At 39.0% G+C, this 19,408-nt stretch overlaps 1 protein-coding gene and 1 long non-coding RNA gene across 2 annotated transcripts in view; one reads left to right on the top strand and one right to left on the bottom strand.

Moving 5' to 3' along the window:
• Positions 1–19,408, bottom strand: part of LOC129567832 (coiled-coil domain-containing protein lobo) — a 100,379-nt gene that overhangs the window by 11,479 nt on the left and 69,492 nt on the right. The gene's annotated exons all lie outside the window — the stretch shown is intronic.
• On the top strand, positions 13,921–14,901 carry LOC129567757 (uncharacterized). The gene is made up of 3 exons (XR_008687879.1): positions 13,921–14,105; positions 14,186–14,271; positions 14,401–14,901. It is a non-coding gene; the product is annotated as an uncharacterized LOC129567757 (long non-coding RNA).

The following is a 19,408-nucleotide window of genomic DNA, read 5'->3' as shown; positions in this document are numbered from 1 at the left end:
AAATGCGTGATTCATAGCACTCATTTCTTAAAATATCAATAAAACCAATTGACATTTTTTGTTATTAACACACAGAAGTTTTGGTTGGATTTTGTTTTGGCAGTATTTTCTGCAATCCTATATTCCTCCTATAAAAAATAACACCATCCTATATTCTCCTATATTTTAGATTCACAATTCCTAGCGAAAAAAATCTGGCCACATTAGTTTTAACTAACGGCCAAACGAAAGTACGGACGCATTTTACCATGCATCATCATTCAAATTCACGGGAATTTTCACAAAAGAAAAATGAGCGTCACTTTGTTCGCCGAATATTTACGAATTCTAGGCAGCCTCAGCCTCATTTCATTGATGTGTGTATGCTCTCTGTTTGTGCGTTGCCGTTTTTGTCTTCCTTTTTTTCGCCTGATGATGTAGGCGACTTGTGCGTTTCTATTTCATTTCGAATCCGAAGGACAATACACACACACACACAACCGACAACATGGAACGGAATCACGTCGTTCGGGGAATGTGCGTTTGTTATTCGGAAATGATTTATGGTGTTTGCATGGTGCAAATTCGGCGTGCTTAGTCCTTTTTATCTGCTCATTTCATGCACACAATGCAAACGCAAAATAAAGAGAAAACAAAAATAGAAGAGGCGAGAAGAAAAACATATGTAACCAATTTTGTATTTGGATTCCTAATCGCAGCTGATTGATTCACGACGAATTTCGTACACACTGTCAAACGAGAGAGGAAAATCATTTTGATTTGCATTTTCAAAGCCGTCTGGCTGAGAATGAATAGTATATTATTGGGTTATTCGCTCCTTTTTTTTCTAAAACCACTTTTGTACTTTGGGATTTTTGATGCCGACTGTTTTTAGAAAGACCAACATCTTTCTGCTCTGCTTCTCTCTCTCTCTCTCTCTCTCTCTCTCTCTCTCTCTCTCTCTCTACGTGTGTTGAAATGGTCATCTTTATATCGATCGACCGTTAGAAAAGTAAATTTATTTAAATCAACCAGCAGTGACCATTTGACATTATCAAGAAAACGGTTTTCTTCTTTTTTTGGGATGCAGCAAAAGATTTAACCGAATTTCGTCTCTCTAAATGCAATTTCATTTGAATGCCTGCTCATCTTAAGCGGGCTTATGAATAGAAGAAAGGACTTTATGCGAATGACACCAATGACACCAAAGACGAACCCGAAACAAAAACTTCCACACACCGAACAAACTGGAATTTGTGAATAAGTTGTGTGCAGTTTTGCTGGAAATGCATTCGATGCCTTGAAACTCAACCGAATCGCGCACAGTTTGCACGCTGTGCGTAAATTAGACTGTTAGCCGAGTTTGAAAAATAAATTTAAGTACTTTATTGGGGACAATAAATAATAAATGCATCGGTTTGGTTCTCTCTTTTCTGCTTCGTCTTCATCATCTTCGTTTTCGGTTTGGCTGATTTGAATACCGCCATATTTTTTTATACGGGCCCTTTGACCGTGAGCCCAAAAACCATTGCAACTATTACACAAATGCGTACGCATAACGAGCGCACAACTCGATACAACTTTGCATCAGCAGCAGCAACAACAACAGCAACAACAATATGATGGGTATTGAACATGCCAAATTATTCAATATGATAAATTCATGAATCATTTATTCAAGGCTTAGCTCATACCATTATGTAAATAAAATGATTATTGGTTCCAGTTACGAAATGGCTCATGGTTCCGCTTTTATTTTGCGCCCGATGATATATTTTTCCATTCAAACGACGATCCTGTTTGCGTTTGCTGTCGATGAATACTCTCTCTCTCTCTCCGTCCTTAATTGTATGCTATTGTCAGTGTTGACCGTCTATCGGGTGATTGGTCGGCTAGTTTGCATCGAGTGTCCCGTTCGGACCATCGGTGTTTACATTTTATTTTGAATCGCATCCTTTTGTTACCTACTGCCGAAAAACAAATGAAAAACTAAATCTTGTTTTTTGATCAAGGAGCGGAAAGGCTTTTATTGCGATGTCAGATTGGCCTTCTTCGGCCTCGACACAATATTCTCGATTCGATGAAATGTGTTGGAAAAACCAACAATGGAATGACCGAATGCATTGGGCATTCGAAATTTCATCGGTTAAACTGAGTCCAACTGGCCATTGCATATAAATAGTTGATGATCTTTTAATCCGTAACAAGGATCGGTGCAAAAGGTCGTGGGACATATTTCATGACATTTTAATGCAATGCATCGAAACGATTTCGTCAAATGTGACAAGCATTCGTCTTTCAATTTAGTATTAAGATGCATTCGATTGCACGCTGTGTGCGTACTACATTGCAATCGCCTAATTTTATGTTCAAAATAACCGATGCCCAACCTCTTTGAATGATTCATTCATTATTATTATTTTCTGTATAATTTTGTCATTTTAAGATAAACTGGCTGCTTTTCCTTCGGATCAAATGTCTTTAACGGTTTTCCAGAAGATACGAGAACCGCCGAAAAAATGCAATCAAATATAATTCTTTGCGGCAGATTGAATAGAAGAAAATAGAACGAAGCATTTTGAGAAGTTGCTGTCGTAAGCGAAAATTGCCCGAAGAATATATAACCGGAAAAAAGTATTTGCTGTGGTGGTATCTGGAGGCGATTTCTGTGATGCCGAAAATTTGCAAGTCATGCGTTTATTGAAGCGAAACACGAACAAAATTTTAATTTTTTTCTCACTGAATGTTTGACAACGGAAGAAAAAAAACTCTCACACACACATAACAGCAGTAGCTGTAGTAAGACGACGCAAACTATTGCCAAATAGACGAAATGAAATAAATACCTTTTCCGTTTTCGATCGACTTGCCTGCCATTTTTTTTTCTCTCGCCACATTCGGGTTTCTCTCTCTCCCGTTTGCCTGATTTGAATGTGAGCGTGTGAGTGTAAGAGTCTGTGTATGCCGTTCGGGCAATGTTTTTTTAGTTCGTTTTTGTTTATTTGTTCGTTGGACTACAATTGTGTTGTTGCGGAGGCAAAGTGGACACATCGCCATCTTCGGAGGATGTTATTTTTTTCAGCGTTTTTTCTCTCGTTTTCTTTTTCTCGTCGTCGTCGTCGTCGCAATTTTCGCCGATCTGTGTGGATGGTGTTGGTATGATGGCAACGATGCAAGAAGAAGAAGAAGAAACAAGTCAAATAAATGGAAAAAGGTTGAGCAAAAGCAAAATTGCGATGGGTTTTATCTACCATATTGCATGTGTGGCGATAGATCGGTGGCGTGAGAATGGTCGAATTCGCATGTATATTGAGCTTTCAACTGTCGTTGTACGTTGTTGCTGCTGCTTTTTTTACATCTCTTCTTTTCGCTCGACTTTTTTTCCCGCTTGCTCATTCGCTCACTGTGAATTTTCTTTTTGTCAAACTCACTCGATGGAAGCGTCTTCGAATAATAGTGTAGCTGTTTGGATGGCTTTTTCTCGCCGATGCCCGTTGTCATTGACAACATCGCCATTTTCGTCTTGACTCTCGTGTTTTTCTCTCTCTCTCTCTCTCTCTTTCTCTCTCTCTGGTCATTTTTTTCATCGTCGTCGTCGATGTTTTTTTGTTGTTGTTGCTCGAAATCGTGTGCGCTTCTTTTCTTATTTGTTTTGTGTGTCGGTCATTTTTCCGTTTTTTCGCTGAATTGTGAATTGTTATTGCATATGAGAGTCGAGAAAATGCGCGTTTATGTTAAACATATATGTATACAGATGCTTGTGCCCGGCATCAGTTTCACGATATCTTCCTGTCACACTCATACTCTCCTTTTTCCCTCTCTCTCGCTCTCCCTCAATCCCTGTGTGACAAAATATACACGTCTCGATGCCAGCGAATACGAAATGTTCCTTGATTTTTGTGCCATCCAACAGATTCGTTTAACGTTTGAAAATGGTTTGTGAGGCAAATGAACAGAAGCAGCATCAGCATCGCAGGCGAAAGAAGCATCACACATATGTGTGATTACTGTTCTGCACCGTTGAGATGTGTTCAATAATGCCGTTATTTGTTTCTTTTTTTCCTCCTTTGTTACAATTTTGTATTTTTCGTCTTCGTTGGTTTTTCGAGTCGATTGCTTTGTTCAGCGCTCGTTCGTTCGCTGTGATATTTTATTTTTGTGTCCGAGAAAAAAGTAGCCATTCCACGAAGGAAATATGCAAGCCACGTGAGTATGAGTGTTTCGGGCACTCGAATTTTGTCCACCGTCGATTCGGGAAAGTCGGTTTTGAATTTTATAAAAATGTTTTCCATCGTTTGTGTGTGTGTGTGTGTGTGTGTGTGTGTCTGCTTTTTTCACTCTCTCGTCGCTTTCGGTGAGCGGGGGTTAATGTGGCAACGATATGGTTATAGCTACCAAGCGAAAAATAGTGGCAGAGCCAAAACGAAACGAAACGAAACGAAATGAACGAAAAAATATATATAATAAAATAAAATAAAATAGAAAAGGAAATGTTTGCCATGTGTGTTTGTATATACGGCGTTGTGTGTGATGCGACGGATTTTTTTTTTTCGCTTCTGCTTTTGCTTCGTTGTTTTTTTTTTCTTTCGTGCCCTTGTTGGTTCGTGCATACGCAAGAGAATATAACACGAGATGGGTTCTTTTCGCGCGCGCACAAATACACAAATGCGAAGCAATCAAGAAAATGCAAAAAGAAAGAGTGATGTGATGCGAACGACAGTCATCGTTTTCGTTGACGGTCCAGCAACTTGGAAAAGTACTTGCTGTATGTTTTTTCGGGAGTTGAGATGGAAGCGAGAGGCGAAATAGCGGTCCAACAACAAGCGAGCGAACGGTTGAACGAGCGAGTGAGTGGTAGTTTGAGGTGATGTGGGGTTGAAGAGGAAGAAGGTGGTGGTGGTGGTGGTGGTGGTGGTTTGCGAGTTTGTGCTGGACTTTGCGATTTAGCTGTAAGCACCATAAGTGTATCTCGTGCATATGGGCGCTTTGCAACACGTACTCACTCACTCACCCTTCCTCCTTTCCTCTCCCTCTATATCTCGCTCGGTTGCTCACTTTCTCCATCGTTACCCCGGTCGCCATATCTATCGGAATAGATTTTCGTGTTTTCGTACACTTGATGTTCGGCCGGTGGGCTATTGTAGTATTTTACATAAAATATTATACCAACAACTTTTGAAAACGGTCACTTTGAGCTCGGTCCCGCCGATGCTCGCCAACAATAGCGCGCTCACACAAAACTAAACAATACTCGACACGATGGAAGAAAACACAGAGTAAATGGTAAACATTTATTTACGTCAGTCCAGCGAGAGAGGCAGAGATAGAGCGAGAGCGAAAAGGCAGTCGCACCATATGTGACGAGAAAGAGGAGGAGGTGGCGGCATTGGAATAAAATAATGGTGGCTCAAAGAACGAGTTAAAGTAGATGAAGTTTTTATCCGCTCCAATTCGATATCAAATCATGATGCTGTTTGGTCATGATGACGACGGTATATGTATGTGTGAGTGTGTGTGCAGAAAAACACGTATGCTGGCCGTTATTATTATTGTTGTTGTTGTTGCGGTGCTAGCAGGAACCGAAACACACTGAAAACCTTTTCGAAAAATTTATACAAATCTTTGGTGAAAAAGAGAGATAGCCACAGGCCACATCGCACAACTTTCCGCTTTCCAGCACCCTTCTGCGATCCCGCGTACTGTAGCGCACATGTCACGCATTCACTATTTACCTAACAAAACAAACACTAATACTATGTTAATCGCATTCATGGTGCCATCGATATCTCTAAGCACAATGCAAAAAGGAGTTTTTCTTTTCATTGCTTACATCGCGTTGATGCGGTGTTTGAGGTTCAATTTAAATCCAATGTACACAGAACAGAACAAAACACAAAGCTTCTTCAACGATCGAATGGTTTCAATTCCAGAAAACCCGGATTCGGTTTTTATTTAAACGAGTCGCGTTTGTTTTTTCTTTCAATTTGAATTTTCGGTTGTTAAAAAATGATGGAATTGCTTGCTTTTCGGTTTTTCCCGCTTCCCAGTTTGCTAAATAATAAATGACGTAATCGAAGACGAATGAAAATCATCATCGAAACAACGGTTGACACTTTTGCTTAGAAAAACGATATACTGCCAACCATATACCGAGGCTGTTGTGCAATGGTATGAAATATCCATAGTTCATTTCGTGTTCGGCATTTTCGTTTTGAAAAACTAAAACATTATTTACAATAATTGGATGAATTGTTCCGCGGAATCGACACAGAGAGAAGGAGAAAGAGAATGAGAGAATGAAAGGGAGAATGAGTCTTTTTGGCGGCAACGTGCACCTAAATAAGATGGCATGTTGTCGATTATGCGATTGACATGTGTGCCGAATAAACATTTCGGATGGAAATTCCGTTACCGTCAATTTTATGCCGATGTAATAATAATGCGAAGCAATAAATGCGAACAGATATAGCATCGAGGAGATGTGTAATTGCAAAGCGAACGACATGTAAAAGTGGTGAAATGAAAACATTTTATGTGTCGTATGCATAGAGACCATCATCATTACAGCCACGATATTCGCAAGAAGCGATTCGGCATTTTCTCTCTTTCTCTCTTTCTCTCGTCTCTCACTACTTTTCTATCGATTGAACATAATAACAATGAGTCCTAACTATTGTGTGGTGCTGGTGCTGTTACTAGTACTACTGTTGATGATACCGATGCCGATGCCGCTACCATTATAATATGTACGGACAAAACAGCGGCATAGTGAGCAAGAAGATTGTCGAAACGATATCATGAGCCGAATGAAGAACAATAATATTGCATATTTGAAAACGACAAGAGCGAACGTCAACGACGAAGGTCCATCTCCGTGCAATATCCGTTTTACCGAATACATTTTATTATTACTATTATTATCGAAATATCAAGCAATTCGCCCCGATGGCTTGAATTTGCTCTCTCCATCTCTCTCCATGATGTTTTCCACTCAAACTGCTGGACAAAAATCAACATCATCATCATCTTCAATTTTAGTGAATAAGAGATGAGAAAATATCATGCAAACTCGCAGCATTGGTCAGAAACCCATACACATATTTCTCGGACGATGGTTCGTTCGTTTTGAAGCTCGCACCAACGAGTACATACAATAATGGCCGAGGATACCGGGAGCTGCTCTGGCACTGAAACGTGTATTTAAGCGTTTAAATAAGAAAAAGATACAAGCCAAACGTGTACATTTGTATGTGGTGCAGTAGCAGCAGTAGCATTCGCTGCCGCCTCTCTACCTCTTGCTCCGCGATTCACTGTGTGTCCATCTCTCGGTTTTCTCTCTGCATGTCTTGTACTTATATTTTCGATTTTGCTTATACAATACCTTCATATTGCCATATCATCATCGCCGTTGTTGTTGTTGTTGTTGTTGTTGCTGCTGCTGCTGCTGCTGCTGCTGATGATGATGATTCTGCTTCCAAGAGCTTCGAGTTTTGTGACTCGAGTCGAAACGGTACATGTGCGAAAGCCAAGATAAGCACATTTACAGGAAATAACACCCAAAACATCATTCCATCAATTTGGAATTCTTCATATTCTCGGGTAGAGAAAGAGAGGGAGGCAGGGAGAGAGAACAGTTGAAGCGATGGCGAACGGTGAATGCTACACATTATAACATCACAAGCGCCCATAGCCAAAGCTTTGACCACCACCACCACCAGCAGCAGCAGCAACAACATCAGCTCTTGTCGTTGCTTTTGAGAAAATGGACCATTGCATATATTCGCGCTGTAAAGCATATTTTCTATTCATATAGAAAGACAATTGTATACAGTCTCGCTGCTGCTCACTCACTCTCTTTCTGCCCGTCTCACTCAGCTTGGTCCTCGGTCGGTTTGTTCGCTGTCCGTTAGCCTATTTTATGAAATGTCGTTATGTACACCGCTGGCCATCGGTTTTCTTCTACCACCACCATCCTCCTTTTCTTTCATTGCATCGTTTGCTTCGCTGAACACACGAAGCAACATATCCGAATCCCGTGCATGTATCTTATTCATATCGCACATTGCGCGCTTCGCATCTACACCAATTTCCTCAACACCATCCTCATCCCACTACGTACACACGCTCGCTCTTTCGTTCATTCATTTGGTCGGTTGGTCGCTCGCCTGAAATGTGTGATCGTATTTCTCGTTGCTTGTTCGGTCACTCGTTCGCTCGTTTTCTGTATGTGTACATTCTTGAATAATTCCAACCGCAAAGCATCCTCACAAGCCTCTCTATGTATGTAGTATCTCTATACAGGCTATATGCTATCTAATCTATATGAATCTACCGCCGTTGATACTGCTGCTGCTGCTGCTTTATGTGTACACACATGTGTGTCGTTTGCTAAAAACTTCTGAGAAAATAGTTCGATGCTTAACCGATTTCTAAACTGATGTTCTTGCTGGTGGTGCCGATGCTGCTGCTGATGATGATGATGGTGGTGGCTGTTGTTGTCGTTAGCCGGCGAGTTGCACTATTGTCGTTCTAGTTTTTATCGTTGCTTTGCTCCATTCCGTTTCGTTCCGTTCTTATTTTACATTGCCTTTAAGGTGGTCATAGTCATGCGAATCGTACGTATGGAGATTGCATCTTTCTCATCAATTTTCGCGCATAGCAAAAACACAATCATGAAACTCTGAAATGTTAGCCATGGGACCATTCAAGCATGTGCGTGGTAATGTGGTGGTTCACAAACTATCTTCAACCGAAGTCCAAACCGAAGCCGATGCTTTTCATAAAATACCTTCGTTTTGTTATTCGATTCAGGTGTTTCCAACATATACACGTAAATACACGCGCACCACGCAACACAACACAAAACAGTACACAACGCAAGAAAATGACAAACAAATCTACGAACACGACATTAATCAAATTGTGCGTAATCAAACAGACGGAAAACTAGGGCCAAGCATTCAAGAATTTATGAATTTGTTTGTTTTTTTTCTCATTTCTCTGTGCATCTGAGAACTATACCGAACGTGTTCAATAGATGAGATTCATTCGCCAAAAAGCATAATTTCACCATGCAAAATATTCCCCAGCTCGATCGTCATTTTTATTCCATGTACTAACAGGCAGAGAGATAGGAAGATGAAGTGAGAGCGAAGTCGGAAGAGAGAGAATGTATTCACATCACAATCCTGAATGCGTACAAATATTCTCACTTGAAAATGCGGAGCATTATTTAAATGGACAATGGTCATCCTTAGTTTGGTACAATGCACTGTGTTTTCGAACGAAACGAACAGTTGGTTGTCTGATGCACGTTGCATTTTCGATGAATTTTGTATATGTACTTTTGTGCAACACACCGTGTGCTGAAAACACACACACACACACACACACACACTTGCACACATCGACTCAACCGTACATAAGTCGATGGATGTACTCAAGCATGAATATGTTGTGTGTAAGTAACGGTGCAAAAGCCTCGCTTTCGATATGATCGTACGCTCGAGTGGATAAATAGTTGTTCTAAAACCTTTCTTACTCGGGCTAATAAATAAATTTGCGTACATATAAGTAAGCTAGCAGTGCATTGTGCTAATCTTAAAATAGCTTCCTTTGTTAAAGACGGCTTTTCAGCAGAGTTGGTGCGCAGCCTTCTCTCCCCACTCCTGCCTCCCAATCGGTTTGAATGTTACAGTAGAAGAAGCGGCATTTATCTCAGAAGTAGCAGAACGCATACAATTTTCAAAAACTGACTTGAGTTGGTATGTTTCGGTTGAAAGCACCACTCGAAATTTCTAAATAAACTTATTAATCGGATGGAGCTAATCTCTCAAAAACCTCAATACATGTTTTCGAAAATTAATGGATTATTTGCCCAATCTTTTTCTCCAACCCCCTCTTTCTCTTTCTCTCTCGTCTAATTTTTCTCGCTCACAAGCATTCCAGTTGAACTTTTGTAACTTTATCGACGTTCAATTAGATGGGCATTGTGTGTGTTTGGTCAGAATGTGCATTTACAACGTGCACCAGAAAATGTGGCAGTGGCAAACGGGGCATTATTTTCAGTACCGAAACATGTTGTGCTGCATTGTTTTGAAATTTAGTTTGTGCAATGGCCATGATTGAATTGAGTTCGGCAGGTGGCGCAATTGTTTCAATTAGAGTAATGAGTTTGACCAGAACATTCAGAAACATAGACAGAGAGAGTGTGTGTGAGAGAGAGAGAGCGAGAGAGATCGAGGGAAGGTGATATATATCTTGAGCAAAAACAGAGGAAATGTACCGGCTCTTGGTGTGTATCTTTGTAGCTTAGATGCGATACCGAAAATGTATTTGCTTTTCAATCCATTGTTTTTTTTCTATTTCGTCTTTGCTGCCTGCTGAATTTGTGCGATATTAAAATTGAACCGAACGTCATGACATGTAATGTGGTCAGCATCTCATGTAGATGACACACCGGTTCATAGCCATTTGCAAATGCATAATTGTTTGTGGCATGTGTGCCTCATATTGCTCCACCGAAATGTGGCAAAGAGCAAAGAGGCGAAAAGGAAGCAACGAAATAGTTGATAGGATGGACTTAGAATTTCTAAGTTTGAGCGCGGTCCATCTTAAATTGAAGCGAAAGCATATTCTGGCACGTCTATGTACCACTTTACATTAAATCAAGTGCATTGTCAAATGGAAAGCGCGCAGTGTCTTACCAGTCTCTCTGGGTAGATGGCATGTAGAGCTTTTGTATATAGATCTGATTAGGTGATTTTGTGAGCGAGCAGATGAACGAACGGACCAGAGCATTTTCAAATTTAGTGATATAGAAATGCTTTGTTGCTGTCGTATTCCTGATGTCCGTTCGAAATTCTACGAACTGTGCATCAATTTAATATCACATTTAAAGGAAGACAAATACCCGCAACTCATACAACGAACGAACGAAAGACCCCTCACCATCATGCCATACTCTCTGTTGTCTCATTCTTCGGTTAGCATATCATTCGCATCGCAACAGCACAACAACCACGACAACGACGACGATGACCAGCGAAGAGTTTGTCCTTTAAATTCATTCTCTGTCTCTCTGTGGCTCCGTCTCGAGAAAGAGATATAGAAAAAATTAGAGAGTAGGGCCGAGAGAGAGAGAGAGAGAAAGCGAGATGTACACGGAAACTCACAAAAATTTTGCCTCAAACCCATTTATTTGAATATTATAATTCTAATTATTTTGTCAAAATGGAAATTGAACGAACGAGCAGACGAAACTTTGGGTCGAAATGGCCGATAGGACCGTCACCACAAGCCTTCATCCATCCATTCACCTATGTCATTTGGAGTCGTCTTCATTTCGCTGGTTGTGCGGGCTTGAGAAGCTATTTCATGTCTACAAAGTATGCTCTCACGGTATATCGAGCAAAGCGCCTCGGCACTACACAATCAGGCATCTTCAGCATCGCCAGTGTCGTCGTCGTCATCATTTGGCTCAAACACACATGCACACACTCGTTGTTCTCTAATTGTATTAATTGCAATAAATAATCGCCTGCAACGTGTATATGTGTGTGAGTGAGTGAGTGAGAGTGAGGGAGAGAGAGAGTTAGAGTTGGAGTGAAATATGGCTACAAAATTCACCATCTCTCGTGGCATGTTGTCCAGTTTTTGGATATGTGTTTTGTGTCGCAATGAGTTTGGAAAGGGGCAAGAAGAAAATTAAAAAAAGAATGTACACGACACATTAGAGCAGCAGCAGCAGCAGCAATGGAGAGCACCAACTTGTGCTTTGGCACAGTCAGCAAGAAACAATAGTTGTGTGTGTGTGTGTGTATGTGTGGTGCTTGTCCAAACTGATGACGACAAAAACCATTCAACGTGCTGCTCAGCCGCTGGATATTTATGTGTTTGAAGACGACATTCGGTTTGAAATATTAATCAGTGAATGCGAACCCATATCAAGAAGATGAAAAACAAGTCGAAGAATGAGTCGAGACTTCCCACACAATCAGCCATCCATTGTCCGGTTCGGGGGAAAATAGATGAGAGAGAGAGAGAGAGAGGGAGTGAGTAAGTGAGCGAATGAAGCTTAAGTATGCACTGTGCAAAACCGCACTACGAATTTCATGTGCATTTCGTAACGGGGCCATTGTATTCCATTTCTAATGCTTCAACATTCATTTCCTGAGATCAGGGATCCCTTTCACCATTCGCCGCCGAAAATCACATGCACAATCGAAATCAGGTCTTACGAATTCGTATTCGCATGAAAATCTTGGACATGAATTAGAATTCAATTTACATAAGCATTCGGGGGGCACAATTTTGAAAGACGACCGATCGATCCTTAATTGAATTTTGCGCAATTATATTTCGAAATACTTGGCACTTGTCCGTTCTCAATGACATATTTTCCTGTGGAGCAATAAAAGCGTTTGATGCGTCAAGTGAAAAATAGAATGAAGCCACGCTGGGTAATTTTACATTAGCAGTACCAATAATCGGGAGGCAAAGTTTCGCATTATGAATGAGGCGAGAATAGTTTCAATGGAATTACGAGCTCTGTGGATACATTTGGGGAGCAAAAACATCAAACTTAAGTAAATGTATCAAAAAGCATCATCGAACAGATAACCCTTTTTTTAAATATGCAAGTAATAGAACAAAAACCATGCGGTTGTTTTGTTTTTTGTTCAGAACTGCCGAGCTGAACGGTTTTGACGGGACAAGAGATACAAAGAGAGAGAGAGAGAACAAATACAGTGTTTCAGCTAATCCATCTTAGTTCGGACGGTACGGTACCTGGCTTTCGCACAGAAACGTTTTTATGTAAAAAGATTAACCAAGCGAAATATGGTAAGCAAATCCACATACATTGTTACATTTTGGCATAGCACAACGGAAAAATATATTGGCATGTTGTAGTACAGTTAACATATATGTGGTATAAACTTATCTCTTGTCGTTATTTCGCAAATTTACACAATGCACATGCACAAATACCCATCTAATTTCTGCGAATTTTACTAATAGCCGACAATATTTAAATCTATTCCGATCATTTTTACGGCGCACACACACTGAAACCACTTTGAGCCGTAATGAAAAAGCCGTTAAGAGTATTACATGCAAATCTAACATTAGATGCACATCGAACCAGGGCCTTTTTTCCCTATGTGCGAAGTCGTGCAATGTACGAGGGCGCGATAGCGCCGAAGGCGCTCGAGCGCCTATATAAAAAAGGGAATTTTTCAAAAAAAAAAATAAATAAGAGAGCAAAGAGAATATTATATAACAATTCCATTTATAACAATTAAAATGGGGCGCAAGCGATAGAAAAATAGCGCAAGTAAAAGAAAAAGGCACAAGCGAGAGAAAAAAATCGCGAACGAAACAAAGAGTGCAGCAATTTGATAGCTCACGAACTCTTTCTTTTAGTAAAACACATAGCAATAGCACACAACATTGGTGTGTCTGACTCATTAAGACTTTGATAAATTTCCAAAATACAATTGGTAAACACAATTTGATCAAACAAAACAAAACAGAATAAAACAAAATGAAAACTAAAGCAAGCACAATATACATATAGTACTGTACCATCGTTCAGATTTCTTATCGAAATGATTTAAAACGTTTGACACAGCTACAAACTCACGCTTTATTTCAACGTTGAAACAGAAGCAAGACGAAAGGATTTTCCAATGAATTCTTTTTTTTTCTCGAATGATCCAGTCTTTCGCTAAGTAAACACAGAAACGAAAACAATAAAACCCAAATCTAAATAAATCGGTAGCGCATTTGATAAGAAGTCAGCGATTTTAAGCTGAGTAATCAATTTTGCAGTTGAGATTTATTTTGCTTTACTGGTGATAAGCAGAAATAAGTATGTCTACTTCACGCGAATGTTCACAAATCAGTTTTTTGTTCGTAATTGAATGTTGTCAATTTGGATTCAGTCTTCATACTGATTTCAAACTGAAACCACTTTGTGTTCTCCAAATAAAAACTGATTTATCAAAATATGAATAGAAAAACGAAGCCATCTGGAAGTGCGTTTGAAAAAATTCGTGAGGCGAAAGAAGCTGAGGCTGTTAGTAATTCAAAACCTATAAACACTTTTTTCACTCGAAAAAATGGTGTGTATAAGTGTATAATTTCGTTGCGCCCTTTGAATGCAATAAGAGAAAATAAATCGATTGTTATTTTGCTTTTCAAGTTGAACAAAACGTTCAGGCTGATGGAAACGAGACAGAAGTGGCAGAAGCAGCATGCTTATATCGAGCTGAGGAACAAGATCCACAGGTTGAGCACCAAATAAATCAAAGTTCATCGTCGATTATTACCGAATAATTATTCATTTGAATTTATTCGAACAGAATAATTTTTATTTTCATTCCACGAATAATATGTTATGAAATAATTTTTCATCAGATGATGCAATCAATTAGGAACGCGATGATATTGATTTGTCGGATGTTGCGAATTTCCCAGTTGTATTAAGTGAAAATCTACGATCAAAAATCATTCAAAAAGGGCCCATTCAAATCGATATTAGATTTCCAGCAAAAATGGGTCGTTCATTCTCAACCAAATATTATATGAAAAAGTTGCAAAATGGAGAAAATATCAAACGGGATAGGTTGGTATATTCAAAGAAATTAAAATTATATAAAAAGGGCGCAATCGAAATTTCGCACGAGGGCGCAAAAAGACGAAAAAAGGCACTGCATCGAACGTCATCCATGAAGAATTGCGATAAAATGTAAAAATGTCCAAACTGACGGTGAATAATTAATTACAACCAGTAAATTGCTTAAGTTCTGATGGAAAGTTGAAATGGCAATAAAGTAATAACTTCTAAATTATTATTTCAAATCAAATCTCCAAACACTAGAGGATAGACAAAATTTTCGAAAAAATCAAATATATCACATCCGCAACTTAATTTTATGTAAATGAAAGGCACTTTTAAATTACACAGTTTGAATTACAATTTGAATTCTCGAAAATGGGAATTGAATTATACATTTCGCCATAAATTCAATGCTATCAAATCAAGTATTTATAGTTTTGACCCCAAGATCATTAGTATGAAAAAAAGAAAATCATTAGTATGAAAATCATTTTGAATCGATCGGTCGACAATAGTTTCGATGTCTATCGTCGAAATCCCAAACTACTGATAATATACCCGTTTAACTCTTTCTTTTGTTTTCATTTTGAATTTTTCTTGCACATTTCTAAGTAAAAATAAACAAAATTCATTCAATTTCATTTAAAGCTGACGAAGAACGCCATGCGATTGTTATCAACAGTAAATATATGAGCTGCTCAAAACTTAAGCAGTTTGAAGCTGCTTATTTATTCATATTTTATGTGGAAATTATGCAGCGTTTATTCGTTTCTTTTATTTCAATCGTAATCATTTTCTGAGATTTGGCAAAATGGACTTAAATATATTTGATACGGTGATACTATAGAATTTTATTGGCGATGAATTTCTGTTGGTCATTTTATAAAGTCATTATTCCCTGAAGAGTTCCATAAACATTTTTTTATTGAAATAAATTGCTTTGTAAAATGTTTGAGTTAGTATTTAAGCTGAGACGATGGACGAATCCGGAACGATGTGAGTGTTTTTTGGGGGAAATAAGATTATTGTTGGTGTTGTTTTGGTATGCTTAGGATTCAAACAATTTGAAAAGTAACCATCTCACTTAATTGATCAAATTGTAATTCCAAAACGACAGATCTATGATAACTTAGCAAAATGAAAGCGATTTGTCGTATTTTGTATCGAATTGATCGCAAAAAAAATTACTTGTGATGTATTGAATTTCAATGAGTTTAACAATACATCCGTTGAGTCACCACCGACCGATCAATTGAGCCTCGCACACACAAATAACCGAACGAATGTAAAAATGCGAGAAAAAAAAACGAAAAGTAAACAATGGATGCAGTTAAAATAACCCGGCTTAAGAAGAAATAGAGAAGAGGATCCTGCGTAAAAGGCTGATAGTCATCGTCGATGTGCATATGGTTCAAGCGTGGAAAGAAAAAGAGAAGAACATGCAAAATAAAGGAAGCAACAGAAAAAAAAACGAACGAAGAAATGAATGACAATGTGAAATGTAACGATGAGGATAGCAATGCAGCTCGCCGATGGTGGTGGTGATGGTGATGGCGGTGAATGGTTGAAAAGTCGTTTAAAACCCCGAGCAAAATACATTCAATATTTAATGTTTTCGAGCACACAGCAACGTGCACATTGAAATGCGTACGGCTTAGTGCAGCTATAACGAATGCGTGTCTATTTTATGCTTGTTCAATCTTTTTTTTTTTGCGATGCACTGCAATCTACCCGCACATACATTGTTTTGTTTGGTGCTATGTTTTTTCAAATGGTATTTCTATTGTGTTTTCCTTTTCAGAAATTCAGTTTCTCCGAATTCGTCTCTATTCTTTAGCGTGTTTTTCTTCTCATTTTGTTTCGTTTCGTTTCGTTCGTTGTAAATAGTTTTTGTTATTTTGTTGTGTGTTGAGTTTCGCATTTAAATTTTTTCGTTTTTCAAAACTACGCACGAAAATCCGCTCGCACATACGCACCGAAAAACTATGCGATTTACTGACGAAGAAACAATGGCCAAATATAGTGGAAATAGAAGGAGAGACTGAGCAGAATTTAGGCGGCAATAAAGATTTTCGTTACTGTCGTATTATATCTTGTTTCAATTGCTGTTGCTCGGCTTTTTTTCATTCTCTCTCTCTTTCTCTCTTCTTCGCTCTCCGTCTCTCTTTTCCATTCTTCAGTTAATCTGACGTTTTTCCGCTCTATTCTTCAATTTACTTCGTCGTTGTCGACATCGACCATAGCCGCCGTCGACGTCCTCGTCGTCGTTCATCGTTCGACAGTATTCGATGGTGTTTGTTGCTGGTTGTTTTTTGTGCACTTTGTTCAAAACCATTTTTATTGCTAAAAGTGCCAGCAGTGTTAAAGAACCCCCTGCTTGCGCGTCGTCTTATTTAACTAAGAAATAAATGGCAAAAACGGAAAAACCGAACGCAGAGAATTGAAGAAAGAGAACATCCAACAAATATAGAACTAAATATGCTAGCCAAATTGAAATGCGTCTATGAGTTTCGATTTTGCTTTCCTCACTCAGCCATTCGTTTCGCAACGATTTGTGGCTAATGAAGATTTGAACGCGCCTTTTTTTTCTTTTTCGACTTGTCTTAATTTTCCTCTTGTTTTTCGCTTTCACTTTGGGTTTCAATCTTATCTCAGGCATTCGAAACGCTTGGTCATATTTGCGAAACTGGCCAAAATATTGAGTTTTCTCTTTTCTTGAAGGTGCACGCCCATGTCACTTCACACTGATTGATATGTTATCATCGTATTTATTCTGCATGATTTTACTTCTCTCAGCCCCAAAAACACAAACACATTATGGCTCATGAAATTTCGATCGGAGTCTGTCTACTTCGTCGTTTCAATTTTATTGAATTTGCCATGTGACTCGGTTTAAGAAGTTATCCGTTACGCCGGCACAAATACTGCATTGCAAAAGCGAACCAATACCGAGTTACACATAAATGTGAACCCTTTTTGTGAAAAATTCAAATTGTCGCTGTTAAATTTAGCGGTGAAAGTACGACGTCGAATCGAATCTTGGTGACATACCAAGAGATAATAACAATAAATTAACTATCCAAACGAGGCAAAAGAGTGCGAGATCAAAATGTATATGTATACAACGCAGTCGATTGCGGCTCGCAACGAAAGAGGGTTTTTCCTCTACTATTATTTTTCTTCTTTTTCTTATGTTCAGCTCCTACCTTGATTGCGGTATCTAGTTTATTTGATTTCGAAAAATCAAAATGAGTTGTGATTTACAATCGTGTTGTGATCGAAATTAAAAACACTCGCTCATTCCATTCAAGTTTGAGAATGGCATGGCACGCACACAACAAAAAGTTGAACCTCTCGCCTCGCATTGTTCATTCCTGGTGTGTGTAGTTTTTTTTTCGTTCCTCCTTTGGTGTTGTTCTTTCTTTTTTTCGCTTTGATCAGCATCATTGCAATTTTATGAGTTTTGCTGCTTTCTCTCGCTCTGTATTTCTCTGTTCATTAAATTCATTCAGAAATACAAACTGGAAGGAAGAAAAGTTATGCATTGCAATGACAGGCGATGAAGACGGTGAATGCCTTCCTCGTTCTTTTTTTATTCCTTCGCTTCGTTCAACTGTTTTGTAATTTACTAACATCGAACTCGATGGAACGAAACAATAGATAAACAATGAATACGGGAAGACGACAGAAGACGAAACCTTAAGGTATATATATATATACGCACCGAGAGTCAGAGAGACACGCACATTCATCGAGCTAATACAAAACCTAATGAAATTTTATCCTTTTAAATTTGAGTTAATTTTGCTACTTTTGTTTGTGTACATGGCGTGCTACCTGCGATTTTTCTGTCGGGCACCGTGTGTGTTTGCGCTGCGCGCGCGGCAATTCAGGCTGCCAACTCATTGCGAATGAACGAGAGAGAGAGAGAGAGATCAGTCAATCGCAACACGACCCAAAATGTATTGCACGCCATAAAGCCGCGTTGACGACGACAAACAACAACAAAGACACATCAAATGGCAATCGGTTAACAATCTCCTGTCTACCTACAGAATGGAACGAAGGAACAACAAATATGACGAAAATTCCAAAGACGCGAAAATTGGTTTGTTATTTGAGGCAAGTAGAAAAAAAAGTGAACAAGACGAAACGTCGAATCTTTGAAATCATTGCCCTGTTTTAACTGATACCCACTTTTAAGACATCACCAGCAGTCGCAGCGGGTATTCTGGGTGCTTGCTGTGTTTGTGACCGAGGTCGATTGATTAAACCGAATGCGATCCACACACACAAATACATGTATGAAATGAGACAATGCACCGAAATGAACGAAATATTAAATTGGATGCGAAGCACATAGATGAACAATTTTCGTTCGGGAAATGCCACAGCAAGACAGACACACTAAAATAAGACGACCAAAGAGAGAACGAAAGAACAAAAAAACTGTTCCAAATCGCGTTGATTTAAGTTTATAACACTCATTTGAGTTGAAACGAAGATGAAAGAGAGAAGGAGAGTGGAAAAAGTATCCTTCCGTTATATGTTCCGTGTCAGTAGCAGCGATTCCAAATGAATAGTTAAATATGGGATTAAGCACAACGAACTTAATTTGTTGCGTTGTCACTGCCGAGCTGCAACTCAAATGCCATTGTGTCCATGAATGAATGTGTGTGTATTCAAGTTGTTGCATGTTCGGCATTTATCGCGCGAGCGCGATTTACCTTTTACCCTGTCACGGCGACTCCGTTTTTCATATCATCCCGTTAATAGGTTGTTCGCATTCCGGTTTTGGTTTGTGAG

The sequence above is a fragment of the Sitodiplosis mosellana genome, unplaced genomic scaffold, assembly GCF_009176505.1.
Source record: "Sitodiplosis mosellana isolate CC-2019 unplaced genomic scaffold, AAFC_SMos_1.0 Smas_scaffold_12, whole genome shotgun sequence".
Taxonomy (NCBI): Eukaryota; Metazoa; Arthropoda; class Insecta; order Diptera; family Cecidomyiidae; genus Sitodiplosis; species Sitodiplosis mosellana.
The sequence above is the reverse complement of the archived record's forward strand: the minus strand, read 5'-3'. Positions and strand labels throughout refer to the sequence as shown.